We start from the raw sequence: 20972 nt of genomic DNA on the forward strand, positions 1-20972 counted from the left end.
TGAAACCTGTGAATGTGTTGGGTTACACGGCAAAAGGGAATTAAGGTTGCAGATGGAATTAAGGTTGCTAATCAGCTGACCTTGACATCGGGAGAGTGTTCTGGGTTGTTCAGGCAGGCCCAGTGTAATCACCACGGTCCTTAAAAGTGGAAAAGAGAGGCAGAAGAGGTCAGAGTGATGTGATGTGGAAAGGACTTGATTGACTCTTACTGGCTTTGAAGATGGAGGCAGAGGGCCAAAACCCAAGGAACACAAGTGGCTTCTAGAAGCTAGAAAAGGGAAGGAAACACATTCTTCCCTGGAGTCTTCAGAAAGGAATGCAGCCCTGCCAACACCCTAATTTTAGCCCAGCAAGACTGTATCAGACCTTTGCCCTCCAGACTGTAAGATAATACATTTTTGTTGCTTTAAGCCACCAAGTTTGTGGTAATTTGTGATTGCTGCAATAGAAAACTAATGCAGATACCGACTATTGGGGGGACCCCACAAAACACCAGATCACCCCACAGTGAATCTCCGCAGTTGCAAATCCAACCTATACTCTCTCGGCTGCCTTTAGTGTTTCAGGACTTCTCTTGAAAATGGACAGCCAAGGACTGACAGATATTGGAATTAAAAAATCTAACATAAAAGGCCAAATCCAAAATTAATAAACATCACAGAGGGAAGAGACCATGCAGGAGGCAGAAGAAAATGTAAAACAAAAGAAAGCAAACTCTCATAAAAATAAGAGAAGATAGTGCATCGTGAAACAAGAACAGAATGGTCTTAAAAAGGAACATTCAGATGATTTAAAGAACTCTGAGAATTTAAAAATATAAAGAGGGGGCTGGCCTCGTGGCCAAGTGGTGAAATTTGCACGCTCCACTTCGGCCGCCCAGGGTTTCGCTGGTTCGAATCCTGGGCATGGACATGGCACTGCTTGTCAGGCCATGCTGAGGTGGCATCCCACACAGCATAACCAGAAGAACCTGCAACTAGAATATACAACTGTGTACTCAGGGGCTTTGGGGAGAAGAAGAAGAAAAACAAAGAAGATTGGCAACAAATGTTAGTTTGGGTGCCCATCTTTAAAAAAATAAATAAAAAATAAAAATATAAAGAATAAATATTAAATAGATAGAGAAATAAAGTTTAAAAACCTCCAAAAAAGAGGTCTGTGGCAAGCCATGGACATGAGCCCATGTTTGTTAAAGCTATTCAGAATAAAGCCTGCCTCAAGAGACACCAAATGAAATTTAGAAGAAAATGAGAGGGTAAAACTGATTACTATGCTCGGAAACACTTGGTAATTCAGGACAAAAATAAGTACAACACATCCAAATATAGGATGATAGTTCACGTAACCAACAGAGATATCATTTGTCAGATTGCTTACACCCGTATAGAAGAGGATATGATAATCCACACAGTTTATGCTCATGAACTCCCAAAATATGGTGTGAAGCTTGGCCTAACAAAGTATGCCGCAGCGTATTGCACTGGCCTGCTGCTGGCCTGCAGGTTTCTCAAGAGGTTTGGCATGGACAAGATCTACGAAGGCCAAGCGGAGATGACCGGGGGTAAACACAGTGATGAAAGCATTGATGTCCACCTGGTGCCTTCACCTGCTATTTGAATGCAGGCCTCGCCAGAACAACTACTGGAAACACAGTTTTGGGGGCCTTGAGGGGAGTTGTGGATGGAGGCTTGTCAATCCCTCACAGTACCAAATGATTCCCTAGCTGGCATTAAGAAAGCAGGGAAGTCAATGCAGAAGTACATCAGAAGCACATCCTGGGTCAGACGTTGCAGTTGATGTGCATTATCTGATGGAAGAGGATGAAGATGCTTACAAGGAACAATCCTCTTAACACATAAAGAACAACGTAACTCCAGACATGATGGAGATATACAAGAAAACTCATACTACTATATAAGAGAATCCACCCTATGAAAAGAAGCTTAAGAAGTTAAAAAGAAGAGGTGGAACTATTCTAAAATATCTCTTGCTCAGGAGAAAGACGGAACAGCTCAGAAGAAGGCAAGCTTCCTCAGAGCTCAGGAGCAGGCCCCTGGGAGCTAACCCAAACCACAATTTTCTATGAAGATTTTTCATGCAAAGACAATAAAGTCATTGACCAAGCAGCTGGGAAAAAAAAGAAAGAAAGAAAGAAAAAGCCTTTATAAAAGTAAAACAAACAGGGGCCGGCCCAGTGGCTCAGCAGTTAAGTGCACACATTCCGCTTCAGTGGCCCAGGGTTTCCCAGTTCAGATCCCAGGTGTGGACTTGGCACCGCTTGGCAAGCCATGCTGTGGTAGGCGTCCCACATATAAAGCAGAGGAAGATGGGCATGGATGTTAGCTCAAGGCCAGTCTTCCTCAGCAAAAGGAGGAGGATTGGCAGTAGATGTTAGCTCAGGGCTGATCTTCCTTAAAAAAAATTTTTAAGTGAAAAAAAAGTACAGCAAACAGTTTTAAAATAAGAGAAAAATAAGATGAGAAAATTAGAGTATTTGTAAAGGATATCCAACAGAAGTCCCAGAATACAGTAGAAAAGCTGTGAGATTGAATAAGTCAATGCACCTACAACGTGAATGAAAGAAGTATTCTAAAAACTTCTAGAGAAGAAAACCTGATTATGGGCAAAGGGTCAGGCATCAGAATGGTCTTGGAGGTCTTAAAAACAACGTTGGGAGGTAGAGAAGCAATGCCTTAACAATTCTGAAGAAAATAATTTCCACCTTAGAATTCCCACAAGTCTGCAAGTGGGGCAGCATTTTCAGGCATTTAAAAAAATCTCGAAAAGTTGCCTCCCATGCAGTTTTTCAGGAATCTACTAGAGGAAATGCTCCTCCAACATAAGGAGAAAACTCAGAAAGAAGACGCTATTAGCCAAGAAACAAGATACTCTACAGAAGAAAGTAGCCAGGGGAATGTCAGAGTGGTTACTATGTAGCAGGCTCAAAGAACACCCAGTGCTGCTGGGAATGGAAAGACACAGGGCTCTAGGGGATGAATCCAGGGTCGGGGAAGAAACTGAGAAGTCATCTGTTGTTCTCGTTCTTAGGAAATGTATCCTTACTGCAGAAGTTTGAAGCCGAATTAGTGGTAAATCCATAGAAAAACTAAGCAAACAACTCAAAATGAGACAATTATTTACTCTGAGGATTAGAGCAGAAGTTCTAATATAAGAAAAAATATATAACCCTAGTTCACTATGAAAACTAATTGTAAATAAATGTCAGTCATTACAATAGGGTAACTACTGAATGCTGGTTTAACTCCAATTGGTGGTACATGATATACAATAAGATATGGCTATATAAAGAGAAGGGCGGCCCCAGGAAGTGCAGGTTTGTGGATACAGTGTTTGTGTGTGGTAAATGGAAAAAATAGCCACAATTCTCTTCTCCCTGTGTCCTTCTCCATGTGACTTTATAGCCTTTCCTGTCAAGAGGTGAAGTCTATTTCTTCTCCCCTCGAATCCAACTGGCCCAGTGAGAGAATGCAGTGGGAGTACCAGAGAGCCAGTTCCCAGCCTGGACCTCAAGAAGCTTCACGTGCTTCCACTTGCACCACTGGAACCCTGCCCACCCTTTGTGTGAACAAGCCTGGTCTAGCCTGCTGGAGGGTGAAAGACCACATGACGTGTGGAAGAGCCAGGCCAGCTGGGGCCACTTAGGCCAGCCAGCCCCTAGCCAACCCAGTAACTAACCACAGCTGCACGAATGAGCTCAGCCAAGACCAGATGGATTGCCCAGTCCAGCCCAGTCCAGTTCAAATTGCTGATTCACAGACCTGTGAGTAAACCAATGGGTACTTTAAGCCAATATGTTTTGGGCTGATTTGTTACACAGCAAATTTTTTTTGATGTTGTGTATATGTGAGCAAGTGTGTCCACAGGAAGGTGTTAATGCAATAAAGCTAAGTTTTCATGTTCTTTAATGGGAAGTCAATACATCTATCTAAATCTGAAAAATCAAGCAACAGAGAAGAAGCAGGTTATTTAGAAACCTAGGGACAAAAACAATGAATGGATTTTAAAGTGGATATCCAAGCATGTAAATCAGGGGTCAGGAGGGTTAGAGTAGAGGATTATACTTCTTCATTACAGGCTCTGTAGAATTGTTTGATGTTTAAAAATTAGGTATATGTTTCATTTTGACAAAATTGCAAACTCAGTGGAAACAAAAAAGAAAAATAGCTAAACTTCCAAATTATTGATAGTCAGCTGGTGTAGAACATCTGCCACCACCAGCAATAGTCATGTGTTCAACACATTTCCTGGTGGCTGGAGCAATTTCCTACTAAGACATCGCCACAACCAACCCAATTTTCCCTTTGGATGACTGTTCAGTCTTCACGCTTGCATACCTGTGGTTGGTGCACAGTGGGGGAATTGAAAAAAAGCACATGGAAAAGTTGGATGCAGAGTCTCAGACGCTGCAGGTGTCCTCCAAGTTCATAGGCTCCATTCTAGAGTCAAATAAGGATCGCAAACATCAAAAATAGTGGAAAACTGGCTGCAACCAAAATCAGGGCATGGAAAAATTGGTCATTAAAAATTATTCTGTGGTAACAATGTTGAATTGGCATGGATCAAAAGTGGAGCAAATTCCCATATTCAACACGGTGAAGTGATACTTCAAACAAAACAAAACACACACACACACACACACAATGGCAGTAAAAATGGCTGTTGTCAGATGATCACTCTTTTCTTCCCTGACACTACCCTCTGTGCTTTAGATGTATTTTTCTCTTTGGGATGTTTTCAAGTGTGTTTATTAAATTCCCTTTCTCTTGTCAGGTTGGAAATAAGCAGTATTTAGAAAAGGCATAGAAAGCAAAAATAAGATACCGGATATTAAGTGATGTGTTAATTAGTCAGGCTAGACTAGGGCATGCCGAAGTAATGAAAAACCCCAATCTCTATGACTTAACATCTCAGGCTGCATATCCAAAGCTGGGTCTTCAGGACTCCGGTTATCTGAGTCACTCAAAGATCCAAGCTCATAATATGATGCCACTATCACTTCCTCTCAAAGCAAACTAGAAGTGACACACATCACTTCTGTTCCTATTTCATTAGCCATTTTCACACGGCTGTGTCTAAATTCAAAAGGGTAGGAAAACGAAATCCTCCCATGTCCCCAGAAGGAGAACTGGAGTATTTGTGACATATTCCAACTCGATCTGGTCTTCTCCCTGCTTTTCAGCATAGTCATCCATCACCTAGAATATAAATTTGTTATGTTTATTTTTATCCAAAATATAGGAACTTTTTCTAGACGTGTTTTGCTCTGGAAAATTATTATGGTTTACAGGCAGATGATGAATCTGGCTAAAGGAGGAGGTCCTGGGAGGTTATATGAGGTACGAAAGTTATGTAAAGTAATGTGGTTTCCTTTTTTCTTCCTGCGGTTTAATGATGCAGCACGGTATTTGCAAACCAATCCTGGTCTTCCTTAAGTGGTTTCTATAACAAGATCATTTTATTTCACCCGATCACTAACCAATGCATTTTTGCTTCTTAAGTGGAGCCTTATTTTTGCCTAAATTTTGAAGATTGTGAATTTAAGGGAATGCCACTTTCTGCCTGCTTAAGAAATAACCCAAGGTGGCCTGGAAATAAAAATGCTAATGCACGAATAAGAAAACTTCGTTTATCTAAATCTCAAAGCCACAGTTGCGCTTTGAGAAGGAGAGGTTAAGGTGAGCAGGGCTTGCAGATCTGGAGGATCAAAGAATTATCGTTTTCAGATGAGACATGGGAGTGGGGAAGGAGCGGAGGAGGTTTCCATCTCTGGGAACCAAAGAAGGACACTGCCTGCAGTTACTCGTGAAGAAGTTCAGCGATAAGCGCGCTGGGCTTCTCTCTGGCATAAAGGTGGAAATAGGTAGGTAGGGGTTCCAAATATTTAGCCAAATTCCCAAAACCCTTTGATCCTACAACTTCAAATATGTCATGCCTCACATCCAAGTATGGTTACACCTCTTTGCTAAAATCCAAACAACCAAAAAGCTGAAATCATCAGAACTCTTTATTACATCGGAGGAAGAAGAAACACATGGCGAGCAAACTAGCTGAAATCAGGCATACCTTCAAAAGAAAAGCAATTTCCAGAATGTTGTAGCATTGGGACTGATTTCAGCCAATTTCTTAACTTCTCTGAAACACATGGCACATTCAGGCAGAAATAAACTTCGCTGAGATGAACCACTTACCTAACTCTTGCTCATTTTGAACTCTAAAATCTTTATTATGCAAAGTTCCAACTATTCTGAATTATAAGTAGCAAGGTCTTTAACCCATGAATATGGGCCACAAACCTCAAACCATCTGTCAAGGGTTCTGAGAATGCCCTCCAGTTCTTTCTCACCAACAAGCTGGTGCCATGTGACAACCAGGGATCTGAAGCAGTGATCTGAGCTGGTCTGCTGTTTTGTCCTATGCCACATGCATGGGATGCTTCTGGCCTTGGGCTCTTTACATTGAAAATGGTAATTTGTGGATTATGGATTACTATATCCTACATATTCCATTATATAGATATAGATTATTCACTTGTTCAGTTTAAGCTCTTTTCACACTTTATTAATTGATTTCTCTAGATCAGAGTTCCTCAACTTTGGCACTATTGACATATTGAATTACCAGGTAATTCTTTATCACGGGGGTGGGGAAGCCTGTCCTGTGCATGGAGCTCATGGGTTCGGATCCCAGATGCAGACCTACACGCTGCTCATCAAGCCTTGCTGAGCCAGTGTCCCATATACAAAGCAGAGGAAAATGGGCACAGATGTTAGCTCAGGGCTAATCTTCCTCAAGGAAAAAAAAGGGAGGATTGGAAACAGATGTTAGCTCAGGGTGAATCTTCCTCAGTGAAAAAAAAAAAAAAAGCATTGCACACTGAGAACTAAAGATATGACTGACCATCTACCATGTTCTTTGATTTGTCAAAAAAAAATTGTATTCAGGATACGATGATTGTTAAATACATTATATGAAATGGCAAGCACCCTAATTACCAATTTATCACAATGTTGGATTAATTAAAATTCTTTGCCAAGCATTCTGGAAGAATGGGAAGTTCGTAATTTTGTTCTGTAATTTGGTTGTTTTGTTTCATTGTATTAGGTTTCTGGATAGATCCTATTATAACACTGGTTAATAGAACTGTGTGCAACAAAGAGGATAAAAGAACTCTCAGCGATGGCCTTGCTCGCCTGTAAAGAGCCTGTTCTTCTTTCGAGACTGTCATTTAGAGAATTAAAATGGGTCACGGGATAACCCTTGTGTAGCTAGTGTAGCTGAGTCTGTTTCTTCCTCGGAGAGAATGAGCTCCTCTTTCTTTATCTATTTTCCTTGGTATTGCGTCCTTCATGAATCTTCTTGCCCTAACAACCATCTCCAGCATGCTGACAGATAAGGAGTAAGACACTCCCAGGCCAAATTATTTCCCCTTAATTCTTTCATTCTAAAACAGAGTGTTTTTGAAATCTTCTAAGACCACCTGCTTTCCAAAACTGCAAGATCATCAAAATCCTTTGGGGAGAGCTTTTAAAAAGGCCAAAAGCAACAGAAAATATAAAAAATGAAAATGACGAAAAGCAGATTAAGAGGATTATAAAAGTCAGGACACTTCTAAACAGGAAATAAAAAGCAATGTGTAAGTGTGTCAGGTAGTTGGTTCCTAAACCTATGATGTTATTTTTCTGGAAAAAGAAGTCTAAAAGGACTCCATTTCCAGAGATTGTATTTCAACAGCTCTGGTGTGGGTCCTGATCATGGAATGTTTTTTTTGTGTTTTTTTTGTGGGTTTTTTTGGTGAGGAAGATAGGCCCTGAACTAACATCTGATGACAATCTTCCTCTTTTGTTTGAGGAGGGTTGTCCCTGAGCTAACATCTGTGCCAATTTTCCTCTATTTGTATGTGGGATGCTGCCACAGCATGGCTTGATGAGTGGTGTGTAGGTCTGCATCCTGGATCTGAACCCGTGAACCCCGGGCTGCCATAGCGGAGCGCGCAAACTTAACCACTACATCACCGGGCCAGACCCTCATTGCTTGTTTTTAAGCTTCATGGATGATTTTGATGATCAGCAATATTTAGGAACCAGTGGTTTAATTTCCAGTGTGAATTAAAAGAGGGAGTAGGTGATAGGGAGACAAATCCTAACACCTTCTGTTTTTCTCTTCGGAGCCTTTCTCTGGGCTAAGTGAGATCTTGTCCAGTGGTGGGTAACATCCTAGACATAAATGAGGGTTAATGAGAAGTATTTTGAGCTGAAAGTCAAGACAGCTAGATTTGATTTTATCTGTTATTGACCTTCTGTCCTTAAATAAATCATTTATTCTTGCAATCAGTTTTTCTACCAGCAAAATGGATTTCATAAGCAATGACCCTTACTTTATGCTTGTTGAAAATGTGATTTTAAATGTATTTAGGTTGTAGAAAGTACATTAATTAAAACTGTTATGATTATTCACTAATATATAAAACAAAAGACCAGACTCGCTTCTCAATATGTTTTCCCCAAACATTTTCTTGCTACCTTATTCATTGGTAGAAGATCCCTTTTATTGCTCATACAAGAAATCATTCTAAGACTAGTCTATGGAGATATAGACAAACAGAGTAGGACCACAGATATACAATGGAGATAGGCACAATTACATATGATCTCTTTGATCTCAAGTATAATTTCAAATTTATGTAAAATTAGTTCCATAAAATTATTTCCTGAGGCTGGCCTAGTGGCATAGTGGTTAAGTTCACATGTTCCGCTTCAGCAGCCTGGGGTTCTCAGGTTCAGATCCCGGGCACGGACCTACACACCACTCATCAAGCCATGCTGTGGTAGCGTCCCACATACAAAATCGAGGAAGATTGCCACATATGTTAGCTCAGGGCCAATTTTCCTCACACGCAAAAAATTATTTCTTGTTGTTTCATAGTATATTTTCAAATATATCTCTTTTTTCTTTTATTTAGATAATATTTCATGTTTAATATATAGAAATTTAATGGCTTCTTTTGTTAATATTTTCTAAATTGATTAGGGCTAATTTCAATGAGACATAAAAGAAAACTGTGATTAATAACGAAGTATGAAAACGGCTAGGTAGAATTAATCTGCATACGTAAACTTAATTAAGGTTTATTTTATTCAAATCGAGTAGTTCCATAAAATGTGAAGGGTATTTATTCTCTGGCATGTTTTCATTTTGTTAAAGCTCTGATACTTTATGAATATCACAATGGCTCCAAACAGTTATTATTCTGAGATAATCAGGATGTTATAACGATAGCTCAAATTTTGTGGTGAACTTATTTTCATGGAGAGCCATTCCTATGTAATCCATCAAGGGTTTGCTGTCAGAGACAAAGAAAAAACACATACTTACCTATCTGTATAAAATCTCAATGATCTAGAAAGATAGACGTTAGTATCACCCACCATTGGGCTGTTTTCCCACGAGGATACTTCTCTGATGGGTTTCTTATTTATCATGAGAAGCGGCACACAAGTGGAAATGATCTCTGATCGAAGCCAGCACCATATGCCTGTTGTAAAATACCACCTTCCAAGGCTGTGGAGGAAAGTTCTTTATTCCCATCTCCACCCTGTTTCCTGCAACTTCTGTGAAGTCACAGAATTTGGGGAAATAGTGGCGCTTCCCGGCCTAGATTTACCACCATCTGGGAAACAGAATGAGATGCTGCCACCACCACTTTCATCTGCCACATTCTCAGAAATTCACCACCCACAGGGTGATCCTAGCCAATGCAAGTGACTTCATTCATCGGGAAGAGGAAGAGAAATAATGGAGAGTGAGTCCCGTCTGAAAACTTCCCAGGCTGCTTCTATTTGCTACCACATCCTGTGTAAAAACGCCTTAGGCTGACTTCCAAGACTACCAGTAATTTGGCTCCACGCTGCCAATTTCTCTCCCTAGCCGAATTGGTCTCACTGACCCGTGAACAGACTCATCTCTGCCCCTGTCTTTATAGAGATTATTGCTCTTCCCTGTTGTCCTTCCAGGGGCCAGCCCAAGTCTCATATCTCGTAGAAGTCTTCCCTGATTCCTCCGGCTCACGCTGCTGTTCCTCCCTGCTGCCCTCATAATTTCATCTGTAACAAGGAATTTAGAACTTAATTATGTGCTAGGATGTATTGTCCTTTGATTGTTCCATGTGTTAGTTTTAGTTCTCCACTTAAATTGTAAGTGCCTTAGGATAACTTTGTGACTAATGTCTAAACTCTCCTCACTTTCCCTTTCCTCCAGTAACGACATCAGAGTGCTAAATCCGTAATAAGTATTCAATAATTCATAGAACCTTAGAATTGGGACTTTTAAATCCGGCTCGTAGATGGGCAGAAAACTCTGCTATAATAGAGAGGTAACCACTTCCATAGTCTGCAAAGATTCTCCAGCACCTACTGGGAGGTTGACCTTGCTAAGCTCTGGGGACTCTGACCTGACTCGGTCTCTTGGGAAAGATAAACCAATGTACATGATACAATGGGAAAAGAATTATGCTGCAGGAAGGTTTCAAATTGCTGACAGAGCGCCTGCCTCCTGAGTTTGATAGCTCTGCAGTCCCGTAGGGTCAAAAGCAGATGGTTACTAAGGCTTAGCTAGTGTTGATTTGACTGTGAAGATCTACCATAGATTCTTAGTAGGGAAAGGCATACGATTGACTTAAAATCATACAGGAAGCTTCCAAATTATGTACAGTGGTGTCCTAAGAGTTCATTGCTAAGAATATCCTTTGGAACTTTGGAGCGCCTTTTCCTAATTCAAACTCAGTTTTGCATAGTGATTATGTCCTTGGGCTAGCACGTAAAAGCCTATTCTATCCACTGGGAACCTAAAGTTTAGCACAGAATAACATTAATACTATAGAATCTAGCCATATGTAAATAGATTTTTTCAGAAAGTAATAGAGTTCCAACTTTGTACATTGGGACTGTGACACCCTGCCCCCTCCTACTCTGCCATTACAGAGAGAGAGGGGAAACTTCCTTCCCTATTGCCCCATCCAGCGTCTCTCGTGGCAGCCTGGGACCAAATGGGAGAAGATTAAGAGAGCGCTGTGTACCATGGCCATGTTTTCTCATCTTAAAATGGGGATAAGTAGCATGACAAAAGATTTTTGGACCATTTTCTTGGTAGAAAAGACTATGTGGGAGATGTAGTTTTGTCACCAACTTCTGGAGTTTCTAAGACATTTTATCCCTTCCTGGGTTGTTGTGAGGTTTAGAGATAATCTATGTAAAACATCTACTTGTGTAGTAATGACAATTATGAGTAAAATAAGTTTAGTATTTATTGAGAGCTTACTATTACGATTAGATACTAGTTAGATCCTATTAGAGAGTAGCAGAGATGGGTACTATTCCAAGCTGTTCATCATATTATCGCTTTTAATTCTCACAGCAACCCAATGTACTATTATGGTCAATTTACAGATGAGAAACCGAGGCTTAAAAGGTTACGGAAGGTCTCTCAATAAATAAGTGGCAAAGCAGAGATTCAAAACCAGGCAGTCTGATGCCAGAGCCCAGTATGCTGGCTTTGGCTATTCTTGTTTGTAGGGCCAGTAGACCAGACATTTAAAATGCAGACTGTCTTAGAAAATTCGGGGCACATGCTTCGATAGTGTCCAGCGGGTGGGCTATGGAGACGGGACAGAGGATCATGTGCGAAAGCGTAAGAGGGCAAAGCGGGGATTAAGAGTAGAGCTGGTGGGCTAGCGCCATCTGTCCATACACTCCAGCCCTCCTGCCCTCGCTGGCCCACACCCACACCCACCAACTCACACACCCATTCCTGGGGCGCAGATGAGCCCCGAGGCAACTTCCTTTCTCTTCTACCCTGCTGGCCTGCTGTCAAACTTCCAGTTTTCACTTGCACGGCTTTTAGAAACCAAGGTTTCTTTCTTCCTCCATCTCCGTTTTCTTTTTTTGCCATCCTTCCAGCAAACACATGGCAGTTTGGGCTTTTGCCTCCTCCTCCCTCCTTCGTTGTCGATTTCAACCAGGGACAGAGAGAGATTCATTAGTTAATAAAAGCTAACAGCAGGTTATTCCCAAATACCATTGTTTGAAGTAAAAATTACTCTTTGTTTTAGTAAAACCCCAGCCTCGGGGTGCCACTGAGGACTGGTTGCCAGAACAGAGTCAAAGAAGCATCAGGGGCTTTTGGAAAGTGGGGCTGTGAGGTGGGCGTTGGGTGGAGCTGAGAGGGCTGCTGCAGGTGGGGTGGAAGAGAAGGGAGTGTCTGGTTTCTCTTGTGCCCTCCTCAATTTTCCCTCTACCTTTGTATGTTCTCATGTCTTAGATGCTGCCCTTGCCCCGCCTGGGGTGAGATGAGGGTACCCAACAGCAGCAGCCAGAGAGCCGTGAGTGGGAGGGTTTCCAGGTCAGTTCACGTGCAAGGATTGGATATAAACTGGCCCAGCGAATTGAACTTGCCTGCACTATTTTTTTTTCCATCAGATTCAAACGACCTGTTGAACTTTTAAAAATTAGACACAACATGCAGAACCACTGTAGAAAAATCAGGATGGCTGTTAATCTAGACAGCACTTTTTCTAATCTCTTTTTATTCCATCCAAATAATGGAATCTGCGGTCATCTCAGCTGCCCACTCATCATTTGTGGTTTTATGCTAACTTCAGGCTGGAGGGAGAATCTTAGATTTAGATTGACCTGGTTCATGAATAGAAAGAACTTCAGGAACCCTTTTACTTCTAGTCCAGGCCGGAAGCAGAAAGTTTCTGAAAAATAGCAAGGGAAGACAAACTTTAAGAACCAGCATTTTAATTTTTCCAGTTGAATGTATTTACAACCCAGTTTCTTCCGTCCTTCCTTCCTTCTTTTCTTTCCTCCTTCTTTCTTTTCTCTCCCTCTCTCTCTCTCCCCTCCTCCCTCCCTCCCTCTCTCTCTCTCTCTTTGTTTCTTTCTTGTGGGCAATGATTTTGCCAACCTGTTGAAATGAGTTGTCTCAGGAGCATTAAATATTATAGCTGATAACACTGAAAGATGAACAGGGAATTGGGCCAGAGTGTTACAGCTGAAAAATAATTCCACTGAGCGCTAGATGATATCGGAACAGAGGAATCATGAAGTGATAATGGGAATTGTGTTCAAGTAACCTTGAACTCCCAGAGACTAGCTTGCAGAGAAAAACTGTAGCTGATGGTCGCCTTTTGTGTGGAGAGAAAGGGAAAAGGATATTGATTTACTGCACAAAAATCGCTCATTCCTTGGCTGGCATTTGGGTCGAGTTTTGGGGGGCAGGACATCTCAGGGCTCAACTTTTGGGGATTCTGCACCCTGCATCGATAAAGGATGGGTGAGAGTTTGATGGGTATCATGTCAATAAAAACTAAAGCCATTCTTCCCCTCACCTGGAGAGGTGTGTGACCCGTTGGAGCGAGTTTTCATCCTTTGCCTGCTCAGGAAGTTTTGATGACTGGGGTGTGAAATAGAGATGTTCTAGATTGTCCATAAAAATGCCGTGTACTAATAGGGATCTCAAAAGCAATATCCAAACCAAAATAGTGAAATCTTTATAATTTTGGAATAAACATCTATATTTTCTTCAATTAATATTTTGTGTGTGGCTATTACATGCAGCACATTGTGCTGGGCGCTATAGTGAACAAAAACTAGGCTGTGCCTTCTTCTTAAGGAATCATAGCCCTACAAAGTGTCTCCTGGTTCTTGGTTTGCCAAGTAAACATGCAAGACTGCATCCGGTGAATGTGAAGATGGGGAGAGAAATCAACAAAGGAGGTAAACTCGAAGCTTTAAGCCCAAAGGAAATGATCTTCCGAAGGTAAACATCATGCTTGTAATTGGAACTGAATCAACCACAAGCCTGTACTTTGCCTCTTAACTAAAGGCAGGTAACCTTTAAAAAAAAAAAAAGGTAATTAATGGAGGCAGGATAATACAAAATTAACAATCACAGAACCCACTTTAAGGGAAACTTCCTCCCCGGGCTCCTTGATTTGTGTATTCTACAGCTGCTTTCCCAGTGCCCAAAAGGTAATTAAGAGGTGATAATGATATGTATCCTCCCTTATCAAAGTCATTAACACGTTATTATTATCGTGAGGAGCCAAGCTATTGCTTGGTCTACTCGATGCTGCTTTAGGCGAAGTCTTTATTACTCCACTGGGGATTCTGCGGGGATGAAGACATTACAGTTTGGGGATGAATTAGCAGGTTACATTCTCTGTGACTCTTGAGTGTCATTTCTCCAAATATGCAGGTTTCTGAGAACCCTCAGGGGTGTTGTGATTCTGGATTTGACCTACAGCTTTCCTCCTTTCCAAGCTGTTCTCTGTGAATAAGGGATGGAACTACGTCCATCGAATTGCACATCTTTGTCCTTCAAGATTTGGCTCAAACCCCATCTATCCATGGTGCCTTCTCTGAATTTATACTCAGATCAGGATACTACAAATTATCCAAACACCAATTGGTTTTCCTGCTTTGGTTAGCAAGCGTTACTGAGTACAAATATTCACTCATATTGTCATAAAGGTTTTATAATTAATCTCTTAAATGTCTTTGAAAAGCATGGAAGTATCTACTCATGTAACTTTTTCACACTTTAAGGATGTATACAGGTTGCAGAGGAGAAGCACGATCAAATGCATCCAGATTAGTTCAGAAATCTGCTATGCTTTGTTAGCTAGAAAATATTCTGTACGATTTTTCTCAATTCTGTGTTTAGGATATATGATGCTTGAACGCAGAAATGTACCTAATTTGTTGATCATAAGCCTCCTTAGAATCAGAGTTATGGCAGCTTAATGTTTTTAAAAATAACTGCAAGTTTATCCAAATAAATGCATACATTTTCAGAATCAAAGATTACTCAAGGGCTTTAAAAGATAAAGAAAAAAAGCCCCCAGTAATTCTCCTGCCTCAACCACTTCACCAGCAGTCCCTGCAGGCAGCTACTTTTAATTAACTTTTCAGTTCCTCCTGGATTGACCTCCATATTTCTAAGTAATGTATATGTCCTACTAGAACATTATTTAGCGACTGTAACAGTTGGGGAGGACTGAAATCTCCCAGCCCACAACATCATTTCCTCTTGTTCCCCTTTTTGGTTAAATCAATATTCAGGATTTATGTTATTATAACTGTGTAAATAATGTGTTCTACTTAGCTAACACTACACTGTAATTACCTTTCCTTTCTTGTATCACTTTTTGTTTTTCTTGGAGTTAATAATCGCCTTGTTTTTTCCATCAGCCTAGCTTCGTGTATAACTATCCCTAAGTTCTGCCACGGCTTCCAACAGTCTCCCCAAAACTTTCCACATGGTAATAACATAGAACAGATAATCTATCAGTCCGAACATCTCCCTCGCAAGGCCTTTCTTTTTTCCACCCTGACTGGTTTTTCTTTGGGGCCACTATACCACTGTCATCCCAGGACTTCCTTCCGTCATCATCTTGGTGATTTTCTTCACTCCTTCCTGTGTTGGTGCCTCTCCTTTCCAGTTCTCATGTTTTCCTCTTTCTTGCTTTATTCCCTCATTTTGGTGGCACACCCTTCCTGAGAAAGGGTGCATGTGAGGTGAATTTACTGAGAACTTTCCTGCCTGAAAATATCTTTATTCTACCCTCGCATTTATTTGGTAGTTTGGCTGAGAATTGAATTCTAGGTTAAAAATAATTCTCACTCTGAATTTAAAGGCATTGCACCATTATCTTCTAGCTTTCCATGTTTCTGTTTACAAGTCCAGTGTCATTCTGATTCCCCGTAATTTTGATGTGAGCACTGCGTTTTCTCTGGAGTTCTGAAATTTCAAAATGATGTGCCTTGGTTGGGTCTTTTCTTACTTATCGTGTTGGGCATTCAGTGGTCCTTTTAATCTCAAGATCCATATCCTCAGGTCTATGAAATTTTCCTGTGCTGTTTCTTTGACAGTTTGTTTCTTCCTCTCTACTCCCCCTGATTTCTATGTAGAACTCTTATGGATCAGCTACTGAGCCTTCTGGATTCATCTCACATTTTCTTATCTTTTCCCTACTAATGCCTGCGTTATCTTTTTGTTTTACTTTCTGGAAGAGTTCATCTACTTTATCTCCCAAACTTTCTATTGATTTAAAAAAAATCAGGGCTCATATTTTTAATTTCCAGGGAATCTTTCATGTTCTAAGGTTGTTCCATTTTTATAGCACCTATTCTTGCTGCTGTTTCATAGATGCAATATGTTTTTAACATCTCTGTGGAGAGTCATCATACTTTGTTTGAAGTGTTCTTCTAATCCCTGCATTGTCTTTCTTCCCTCTGACTTCCTTGTTTTTGGTTTGCTTCTTTGGACTCTGTCTTTCACATTGGAGGCTGTTCCTCAAATCTTGCGATCCTTGGCTGTGAGAGAATCACACGCCCAGAGAATGTTCTGTGTGCCTGTGTAAGGTTCACCGACTGAGGGATTCACTATAGAATGATGGGACAGTAAGCCAACATTTTCCCTAGGGTACCCCTGAATTATACAGGTCTGTTCCTTGAAGCCCTTTAATTTCTCCACGGAAGGATTTCCCAAATATCCTCCTGGGCATTATAATCCTGGCTGTGGCCTTCTGGGTGGTAGGTGGAAGAGGCTGCTGGAAGAGTTCGGTGACCCGACTTTTGCTAACAGCCCCTGTTTCTCCATCTTCTGTGCCTTGGGTCCCTAGTCTTGCGACTGGCTGGTTCAATTTTTTTAGAATAATCATCTGTCTCTGGGGGTGGGAGGTGATGATGACGGATGGAACTTAAAGAGTTAACTGTGCTTTAGGTTGACTTTCAATCCACCCTTAACCTCATGCCTGTACCTTCTATGGGCCCCATGCCTCCAGTTCCCCAGCCTTCTCAGAGTTCTGAAGGGTGACTAGCTTGTTTCTTATTGGGTTGCCTCTATGGGCACATAGAATCCAGCCTTTTCTGTTCTGCTTAAACTGTTGTCACTCCTGTAATAGTTTTCATATGACAGATATTTGTTAATATTCTTGTCCACTGTTGTCCTCTTTGCTGTTCTGTTCATTCTGAGGGTTTATACTTTTGTATTCTTTTACTGACATGCAAGTGGGATTCTAGGAAAGAGTAGCAATAAATAAATAAATGTCTCACATTTAAGTAGATATGAATTTTGTAATTTGATTGATGATTACTTCTAAGTTACAGCTTATTTTTTGAGAGATATTGGACCTTAACGTATTGATAAATAAAATCAGAGTAGGAAACTATACACCATATTAGCATAGCATTTATTTCAGTGTTGATACCTGCAAAGACTGGTCTTTCCTTATGAATTAAACCAATAATATGTGAAAGTTGGATGCGCTAACCAGGTTAAGACCAGGGCCAGGGTTTGTCTTATTCAGTTTTGTGCTGATCATTCTCTTAGGACTTAGCAAAAACTTTTGCAAATAAACATAAAACAACAACAACAACGAGTTAATAGAACTGCTATTTTCTTCTTTCCTTCAATAAACATTTTAATGATCACCTATTAAGTGCAATGAATTGCTGTATGAACTGGTAATGTCATGGTAAATGAAACAGAGTCCTTGGCCTGGAAAGCTTCACAGTCCAGTGAAAGAGACTAGAAAGAAAACAGATAAATATTAGGCAATGTAATTTGTCTTAGTTTAGAAATATGCACCCAATGCGATGGGAGCACCCTTCCCCCTGAAGGTGACAAACATGCCTAGGTCATTTTTGCTTGATGTTCTTCATGTAGCATCCAAGGCTTTGGCTAGTGTGAAGGTTGGAAATGAGTCCATATAGCTATATGCTATATCTTAGATATACAGCTATATGCTATAGATGGATAGATAGATAGATAGACAGATAGATACTCTATCTTAGCTAGCCCTGTGCCTTAGAGAAGCTTCCCCAGAGATGGACAAAAACTCTAAATACATCTCCACAAGAGGCTCCCTAGGCTTTGGCCATTGGAGTCGTTCAGTGGAGTGTATGGGTTCAGAAATGCTCCTCAGTGCTCAGAAGAGTCCTGGGTAAGCCTTGGAAGTGATATTATTATTACAGTAATCACGTCATTGTTATTATTTGTAAACACGTCTGTGTAATCTTTGATGGCAGGTTGAAGGTCTTATTCATTTCAGGGAGGTCCCATGGTGCAGTGCAAAGAGTGTGGTCTTTGAAGCCAGTGGAGCTGGGTTTGAATTCCGTGTATTAGCTGTGTGACTTTGGTCTAGTTACTAGAGCTTGCTGCGTCTAAGTTTCCTACTGCATCAGACTGAGATAACACCTAACTCACAGATTTATTGTATTCAATAAGCAAGACTAGATAAAGCGCCAAAGGCAGTTCTTAATGGGAAGTAGATGCAGAATAAATGGTAGATATTATTTTTTCTTTCTTCCTTCCTTTACCAGGCAGTGAAACTCTCAAATGCAGAGATCATATGCTATTCTTACTGTAACCCCACCTTTAGTGCAATGCTGGGCATGACGTTGGCACTTAACAAGTATTTCTTGAATGAATGAATGAATAAAAGAATGTTTGGATTCCACGGGTTGAGGTATTTTCCTGATATATGAATCACTATTTGCCACTTTCTTCCTTTAGACTATACTTCCTTAACTATTTGCTGATATTAATAAATCACCATTCTTTTATGAGTTCCTGGATTACTTGTTACGTGGTGCTGCAAATAGAGCTAAGAAACACTAACATTATTTTTATTATTTGGGGGGGCGGTGAGGAAGATTGGCGCTGAGCTAATGCGTTGCCAATCTTCCTCTTTGTGCCCAAGGAAGATTGTCCCTGAGCTGACATCTGTGCCAGTCTTCCTCTGTTTTGTACATGGGACATCGCCACAGCATGGCTTGATGAGTGGTGCATAGGTCCACGCCCGGGATCTTAACCTGTGAATCCTGGGCTGCCAAAGTGGAGTGCGCAAACTTAACCACTATCCCACCGGGCTGGCCCTGAAACACTAACATTATTTTTAAACACCTAAATGACACTTCAGATCCAACCTTGCTTGTGTACACTGTAGTACAGAAAATAAAGAAGTGTCCCTGAGGTAAAAGAGGTGTCTGAAGCAATGGATTGTCTCCATTCTTAGTTTAAAAGACCATTTGGCAATCATTTCCTTTGGCAGCCCCAGAGAGCAGAGTCTTTGGCTGTGAGGCTCTACAATGAGAGTAAAGGCAAGAGGAGACCACCAGTGAGATGAGAATCCACGTGTCTTTTCGTGTTTTGGTAGCTTTTCTCCACAGAGCTATAGTGTGGCATTTCCCAATTATATCTTCATTCACTATTCTGTTCATAAATGCAAGAACAATGTTTGGCTAACCCATCCTTCCTCGTTTTCTAACTTCGGCAATAAAATTATATCAGGGCTGTTAGTTTAAAAAAAAAAAAAAAAGCAGTCCTATCCTCAATGTCATTTTACGGCAGCAATCTGGGTAGCATCTGCCTCTGCTCCCAATGGGGTCAAAGTCCCCTAGGCAGCCAGCATCTTGGACTATACAGAACTCCCCAGGCACTATAATTGGCATTGCACAATTTAGCACTGCGCTGTAGTGCCACTCTTTTGGTCAGCTTTGTCCTCCTAGTTATGTTGGAAGTCGTTTGTGTTCCGAGCCCATGCCTTCCTCATTTGTTCCCCGCTGTGCTTGGTACATGCCTTGCTCCAAAGGGATCTACTAGCCAATGGCCTCATGTCTGTTAGTTTCCTGAGTTCTCTGTACTAGCTGACTCTTTGAAACACCTTTTTAGATTAAACACTCTTACAAGGACTTCTTTGAGCTTATGCTTTTTGATTCTGCAATATTACTGTTGATCATGTCTTTTTCTTTCATTTTTTCCCAGGGGAATCTCACCTACTCCCCGAGCTCTAATTATGACTTCAATGCTGATGACAGCCAATCTGCACACTCATTTCCACCTCTTAGGAAACTCATACTCAATATACCTCAAAGGAAGTTTATCATCTTTTTTGCACAAATCAGTTTTCCTCTCTTTTGGAATTTATTTTATTCTACCTTGTATTTATTTAGTTATTTTAGTATGTTTCTCTTGATTTTAAACTCTCTCTCTCTAACTATACCTATTGATGTAAATATGTATCAATATCTCCGTGTGTATTTATCCCTATATCCTCTATCACTTGGCTTGTGCAGATGCCTAATGAATGTTTGATGGTTTCTCTTGATTCACTGTCCAGCCTTTTTATTTAAATAAGGTTGGGTCAGAAGGACAGTGCTTTGGGCTGAAGATCCTTCCAATCCAAGAGGAAGGAACAGGTCCAATGTGTTCTCCAGAGAAGATTATAGGGCTTCAGACAGAAAAATAAAAACTAAAATTGTAAGGGGGCTGACCCTGTGGCTAAGTGGTTAAAGTTCCCCGTGTGCTCTGCTTTGGCAGCCTGAATTTGCGGGTTTGGATCCTGGGCACAGACCTACTCCACTCATCAGCCATGCTGTGGAGGCATCCCACATATAAAAAGTAGAGGAAGATTGGCACAGATGTTAGCTCAGGGCTAATCTTCCTCAAACAAAAAAAGAAGAAGAAGAAGAAGAAGAAGATTGGCAATGGATATTAGCTCAGGGTGAAACTTCCTCACCAAAAACAATAAAATAAAATAAAATTGTAAGGACATAAATATAGTACATTTAAAAGTTGGTTATCTAAAGGAAATCATTATGCCATTATGACACCAAATCAACTTAAGTGGGGTGTCTAAATTAGCTCCAGTTTGGATTTTTGAAGCATGTAGTGCTGAGATTAGAAAAATTTTGAGCAATCTTATAGGGGACGTGAGTTAAATCATCTTTTTCAGAATAGTTTTGGGGAATACAAATTTTCATTATTTCCAAGAGGTTTCAGGTGTGTTCCTTGAAACACGAGGATAGATAAGGAGGTTGTCCTTTAAGTTTAAGAGTTCCAGGGATGTTATCAGAAGCACATGGAAGCAAGACCGTGGAAGACATCC

The 20972-nt window shown here is 40.8% G+C and overlaps 1 long non-coding RNA gene and 1 pseudogene across 1 annotated transcript in view; both read left to right on the forward strand.

The window, feature by feature from the left end:
• The window catches only part of LOC139077276 (uncharacterized), a 60365-nt gene that overhangs the window by 10553 nt on the left and 28840 nt on the right, over nucleotides 1-20972 (forward strand). The window lies entirely within an intron of this gene.
• LOC103542636 (large ribosomal subunit protein uL18 pseudogene) lies at nucleotides 1236-2188 on the forward strand (annotated as a pseudogene).

The sequence above is a fragment of the Equus przewalskii genome, chromosome 19 (assembly GCF_037783145.1).
Source record: "Equus przewalskii isolate Varuska chromosome 19, EquPr2, whole genome shotgun sequence".
NCBI classification, from domain to species: Eukaryota; Metazoa; Chordata; class Mammalia; order Perissodactyla; family Equidae; genus Equus; species Equus przewalskii.